The sequence below is a fragment of the Podarcis melisellensis genome (assembly GCF_964234715.1).
Source record: "Podarcis melisellensis genome assembly, chromosome: 10".
NCBI lineage: Eukaryota > Metazoa > Chordata > Lepidosauria > Squamata > Lacertidae > Podarcis > Podarcis melisellensis.
This window is the reverse complement of record NC_138542.1, coordinates 7,632,733-7,639,381: the sequence shown is the minus strand read 5'-3', so window position 1 is coordinate 7,639,381 and position 6,649 is coordinate 7,632,733. Positions and strand designations below refer to the sequence as shown.

The 6,649-nt window shown below is 46.8% G+C and overlaps 1 long non-coding RNA gene across 1 annotated transcript; it reads left to right on the top strand.

The window, feature by feature from the left end:
* Positions 1-2,238, top strand: LOC309379076. The gene is made up of 2 exons (XR_014172349.1): positions 1-1,245; positions 1,423-2,238. It is a non-coding gene; the product is annotated as an uncharacterized lncRNA (long non-coding RNA).
* Positions 2,239-6,649: the final 4,411 nt, after the last annotated feature.

The window sequence follows — 6,649 nt, the reverse complement described above, 5'->3', positions numbered from 1 at the left end:
ACGCCGGCTCCCTCAGCCAATAAAGCGAGATGAGCGCCGCAACCCCAGAGTCAGCCACGACTGGACCTAACGGTCAGGGGTCCCTTTACCCTTTACCTTTAAAATAGTCACCACCTCTGTTACTTATTCTTGCAATTTAGAATAAATTCAGAAGTTTCAAGTTTTGTGCTTTTCATTTTTTTCTACAGTTCTTTTTTTTAAAACTGGAGTTAGCCTTTCTTTGGAGGGGTGCAAATAGTTAGTCTTGCCTAGGGTGCAAAATAGCCTGGTACTGGCACTGCTTGATGTCCATATTACAGATGAGAGGCTGAAGTCAACAACAAGTGTCTTGTCCATGGCACAATCTGACAATGTACACATTAGTGGCTTGAAACACAGTAAGGTTGTCTCCCCCCGCCGTGTTTCAAGTCACATTCTTACGTTGCTCAACACCAGAGAGGGAGGTGATGTATTCACCTGAGGCAAATGACCTGATTTGTTTCCCTGAGCTAAACTCTAATTCAGTGAAGCTGTCATCTACACTTGTGCAACAACTGCCTTAAAAGTACACACCTCAGCTTAACCAAAGCTTATTTTTTCAATGTGGATGGAAGCTGGTCTAAGGGAAAGCACATCAAACAGGAGTATTTCTCAAGAAGTTATAGCAGGCATAGGCAAACTCGGCCCTCCAGATGTTTTTGGGACTACAACTCCCATCATCCCTAGCTAACAGGACCGGTGGTCAGGGATGATGGGAGTTGTAGTCCCAAAACATCTGGAGGGCCATGTTTGCCTATGCCTGAGCTATAGAATATGGCAAACATCATATGTACTTTGCTGGAGCCAGAGTAAATAATGATGTGTACATAGTCTCTGTTTATGGTTGAGCTGAGATTTTAACTAGGGATTTCAAGCTCATTGTCTTAACTGCTACACTTTATAAGCATGTTCTGGCTTGAGCATATCCTCTCCCTACATTTTATCATGGACTAGGGCAATTATGCTTCAAAGACTCTTCCTTTCAGTTTTTAAAGAATTCCTACCTCCTGTGGGCTAATAGGACTGGAGGTTTTCCTGGTTCTTCCTGCGCATTGTGTACCACCATCCATTCCTTTTGAGGAGTCAATACTGTACAGTTTTATACTTTACCAGAAATGTGGTTGTCAACCTTCCCTGAGACTCAGGAAATGCTAGCAGACAAATAATACTAATTCCTGAGTACACCTCATACAGATTTTAAAGAGACAATAGATTATCTTCCTGCCAGTGGCGTAGCGTGGGTTGTCAGCACCCGGGGCAAGGCAAGTAATTTGTGCCCCCTAACCTGTGGATTTGCGCCCCCTAACCCGTGGATTTGCGCCCCCTAACCCTAACCCCCAGATGTTGCGCCCGGTGCGGCCGGCCCTCCCTGCACCCCCCACGCTACGCCACTGCTTCCTGCAGAATTACATCTGTGCTCTTGTTATAAACTGTTCATTTTATCAGGACAGAAGACTGAAAGCCAGCTCCACTAGCAACCCCTCTGATTCCTTGCAAAGCAAAACAGGTGTCAAAAATGGTTGTGTGTTTGCACTTTGTTCATTTACTGAATCCACTAAGAAAAGCTTTGGGCAGGAAACAGCATCCAATTTTGAAAAGGTAAACTCTCTCCAGTCTGCCATGCCTGAAGGCAAAACTAAAATCACAGCTTGTTCTTATTAGGATGCCACAGCTGCTAGTGCACAGTCTGAGCAGGGACTCCACACAGTGTTAGCTCATTTTAATAGGGCAGCGATTAAGTTTCGCACTGCTAGGGTAAGAAAAGGCAGAGTGTCTCTGTCAGGCTCCAGCTGACCTCAGCTTCAGCAAAACCTGAAATGTTTGCATGTGACTAAAATATCTAATTGATTGCACTCAGAAAACATCATATATGTTATAGAAAGACTTGCTTTATATTGAAATCACAGTCTGCATTAACAAAGGCAAATTCAGATATTGGCAAGTTGAGAGAAATCATGTTTTCCTACCACAGCTTTAGCCTGGAGTCAAGGAGCTGAAGGGGGAAAGAAGGTTTGCTGCCAGTGCTGTGCATATTCACCCCACCTTTGCCTCTAGTAAACAAGACTTGCAGTTTCTGCAATGTTTCAAAGCCCTGTGAGCAGAAACCAAACCAAAAGAAATATGAATGTGCATATTAAAAGTTATATGGAATGGACATTGTCCTACAACTATATTTTTCTGCAGAACATTTTTTCCATTTAAAAAAGGTACAGTTTTATTTTTTAAAAAATGTGCTATAGCGAATAGATAAAATGTCGGGAAAACTGTTAATTTCAAATTAACCTTTTAGGTGGTTAGCATTAGGAAACATAGCACACACAGTCTATTTTAAAATTTAAAAGCACTCATAATCCAAATAGAATTTCTCTGTATGGGAAGACAAATCACATCCCAGCTCCTCACCCACACAAACATGTGAAGCATCAATAGATGATAAAAGTGGCAAATAGCCCCTTGTGCTGGTGGGGCAAATAAAGGGAAGGAAATGCCAAAGTGGCAGTGGCAACGTCCTGTAGGAAGTGTTTATCCAGACCTTGTTTCCTGATGGACATTGCCAAGCACTCTGAAAGTGTTGCCTGGAAGATAACTGAGTGTTAAGGAAATTTTCCAAAATGCATAAGCAGCAGGCAGTTGATCAGATAAGATTATGCAGTTCTTTATTTATTTTTCTGTGCTGTCCCTACTAAATTTGTTGTTGTTTTCAAATGCCGTATTGGTCAAACAGCAATCAAATAAAGCAGGAAAACAAACAACAACAACAAGTGTGTTAAGCTGCATATGAAATTAGCCAGATCCTTCAGCAAATACAGCAAGAAAAGAGTTGTCACAACCAAATGCACAGCCAATGCAATTTAGTATGTCTCTCATCTCCTCTGCTTCCTTCAAGTCCCGCAAAATCAAGATATAAATGTCCATTCAAAAGGCGTATCCATTCAAAAGCTATAGTCCCAAAGTATTTGTCAGCAGAACAGCCAAACTCATATCTGTGTTTCTGTTCCACATGATGAAAGGTTTCAATAAATGTGTGCCATAGGACATAAAATCTGTCTGGAGTTTTCTTGCCTGAGTCTTTCTCTCAGACACCAGTATATCCCATGCACTGCAATATCACAAGTCTAAATTCAAACCCTCCAGTATCTTCCATTTTTGTGCAATGGCTAGGTGAGAAGGTTATGCATGGGGGAAATGGAAGAAGGTGGGGGCGAGGAAAGACAGCAGTCGAAGAGGAGTAAATATTTAACATGGGTATATAGACTTGGGGAGAGTAACTTCAAAAAATCAGTCTCCAGAAGAGAAATTGTATACAAATAAGGAAAGCCCAGTATGGAAGACACTGGGCTCAGATGCAGTCCAGCAGTGGTCAATGGAAAATGCAGTAGGAGCAAAAGTTGCCGCAAACTACAATATTAGTTTCCATTCCCAAAAGCTGGTAAATCCTACTGCTCTTTGCTTCTGAAGATAAAACTCACAAAAACAAAACAAAACCAACACAGCTTTTCCTTCCAGTACATTTTAATCAGCAGGCTCCGACTGATTTTCAGTATCACTGAGAAAATAACTTATCTCAAACCAAATCTGCAAGAGACTCCAGTCAGTGAACCACCAAAAATTCACCAAGCTCCACCCGTAACAGGTCAAACCCCACTCCTTCCTCTGCCCGTTGACCTGGTGCTTCCTATGTAAACGTTGCTGCAGTCTAATTCTCAACACATTTCCATCCACTGCCATGATTACTTAACTGACCACATCAGAGCATTTTCAAAATGACATTGGAATTTTGGAATGTCAAAATTGCTTTTTGGTAGCTCCGGCCTGCTTTAAAAGAAAAAGAAGAAAAACACACATTAAATTTTTTGGGGAGTATGACTTGGTTGCCAGGTGTAAAGACCACTCCGAAGTCAAACCACTACTTTGGCAGCACCAAAGTGACCTCAACTGGGCACAAGCCTGGGCAGCTTGTCTGGAGGTCCTGGGCTGCCCAGACAACAAGACCCCCCTCTCAGCCTCACTGATGTGGTCCAAAGGAAAGCAGAGCAAGACATTTGGCACCAGCTTGGCTGCAGGAGTTGCCAGAAATTTATAGGACCACCCAACCACCTTAGGGACTCCTTAGCTTGTTCTTCTCCTGAAGATGTCCTGCAAGGCAGTGGAGGCTTAGGAACAGAGTTTTCCTTCTCTTAGATGGGCTGCCTTCCCAGGTGGATGAAACCCTACGAGCTGATTTGTTGATTCATTCAAATTTGTACACCCGCAGGTCTCAGGACGGTTCATGGGATGAAGCCACAATACAAAAACACAAAATGCAGAATCAAAATAAAATCAAGAACAGCCCAATAAGTCCCCCCCAAAAAAACTCGCATTTTAATACGGCATTGTAGGTTAATATTAATGAAACAATAACAACCCATCACCATGGCAGGGGGGACAAGGAGGGGCAGCTGCCCCCCTCCCCAATCAAGTCAATCAATACTTAACTAACTGAGGTTCTGCCCCCCCAAAACCCCCATAAATCCTGGCTATGCCCATGCCCCGCACTCCAGACTGCATTTTACCTTCATCCCGGTCCTTTGTTTTGTTGTTTAGTCATTTAGTCGTGTCCGACTCTTCGTGACCCCATGGACCAGAGCACGCCAGGCACCCCTGTCCTCCACAGCCTCCCGCAGTTTGTTCCCACCATCTCATCCTCTGCCATCCCCTTCTCCTTGTCCCCTCCATCTTTCCCAACATCAGGGTCTTTTCCAGGGAGTCTTCTCTTCTCATGAGGTGGCCAAAGTATTGGAGCCTCAGCTTCAGGATCTGTCCTTCCAGTGAGCACTCAGGGCTGATTTCCCTAAGAATGGAGAGGTTCGATCTTCTTGCAGTCCATGAGACTCTCAAGAGTCTCCTCCAGCACCAGAATTCAAAAGCATCAATTCTTCATCGATCAGCCTTCTTGATGGTCCAGCTCTCACTTCCATACATCACTATTGGGAAAACCATAGCTTGAACTATACGGACCTTTGTTGGCAAGGTGATGCCTCTGCTTTTTAAGATGCTGTCTAGGTTTGTCTTCGCTTTTCTCCCAAGAAGCAGGCGTCTCTTAATTTCGTGGCTGCTGTCACCATCTGCAGTGACCATGGAGCCCAAGAAAGTAAGATCTCTCACTGCCTCCATTTCTTCCCCCTCTATTTGCCAGGAGGCGATGGGCCCAGTGGCCATGATCTTCCTTTTTTTGATGTTGTGTTTTTTTTTTTAATGAATATTTATTGGTATTTTCAGCATAGATATAAAAATCGAAAACAAAAATAAACAAAATAAAAACAACACAAAAATACAAAAAATTCAAAACTTAACAACAATTAAAAACACATAAAGTTTCAATTACTTATTTTCTTTTACCTTATTTCTCGGACCTCCTCACACCTCCCCTTCTTGTATTCCAATTCAAATTGTCAGTTCAGCAAGTCCTTAACTTATTTCTCCACTTTAACTTAATAATTTGTTCTAACCTGCTATTATTTTACTTTTCTTCTTTCTTCGTTTTTTTGATGTTGAGCTAGAGAAGCTGTTATGTACTATGTCTATATTTCAGAAACCCAAACCCAAAACCACGCCAGCGAGGAAGCGCTCCGAAGAAGCGGACTCTCCTTCCTGGAAAGAGCTCCCATCTCCCTGCAGGGAGCCCTCCGCTCTCCCGGTGGTTGCAGTGGCGTAGCGTGGGTTGTCAGCACCCGGGGCAAGGCAAGTAATTTGCGCAACCTAACCCTAACCCCCAGATGTTGCGCCCGGTGCGGCCGGCCCCCCCTGCACCCCCCACGCTACGCCACTGGGTGGTTGGGATGATATTCTGAACCCCGGAGGAGCAGCGCGCCTCTCTGCCGGGCCAGCCTCCTGCGATGAGGGGAGGCTCTTCGGCCCACGCCTCAGGAGGCCCCGATCCCCGCTGCGAAGCGAGAGCCTGAGGAAAACTTTCCTCGCGCCCTCCCCTCCCCCCCAGTCACGCGACGCGACGCAGCGCGCGCTGGGCTTCGGGGTTTGATTTTCTGACAGGTTTTCCTCTTCCCGCTTCCCTCACGGAGGGCGAGGAAATCCGAGCACCGAGACGCGCTCGAGGGACAGCAGCTGAGGCGGGCGAAGGAGCCTCGTCCGTCCACGACCCTCCCCTCTGCCACCCGAATTCCTTGCTCCCAGCCTCGTCCCCTCAGCGCGGTCTCCTGAGGCGGCGGCTGAGGGGGAGAGAGTCCAGCCGGCGCCTCCTCTCATCCCTCGACCGGGGGGGGGGTCTTCTAGTCAGTGGACTGCGTGGGTTTGGTTCCCTCACCCTGCCCCTTCCCCACGCCCCCCCCTCTTTCTCGGCGCGCCTCCCCTCCTCGCGGACTCGGGCGGGAGGAGGAGGCGGCGGCCCTCTTCAGGGCAGCGGCTTCGCCTCCCCGCACCGCGCCTGCGCGTTGGCGGCGGCGGCCGGGGAGCCCGATCTGATAGGGAAAGCCAGGGCTGACACTACCCCCGTGTGGGCGGCGGAACGTCCCGAGGATGACGTGCGGCGTTCTCGAACCCCGTGTCTCGCTCGCTGGCTCCTCGCTCGCCTGTGCCGAAGGGAACGGGGGAAGAAGAAGCAGCCAGGAGGAGGAGGAGGGAGGAGGAGCGGCGG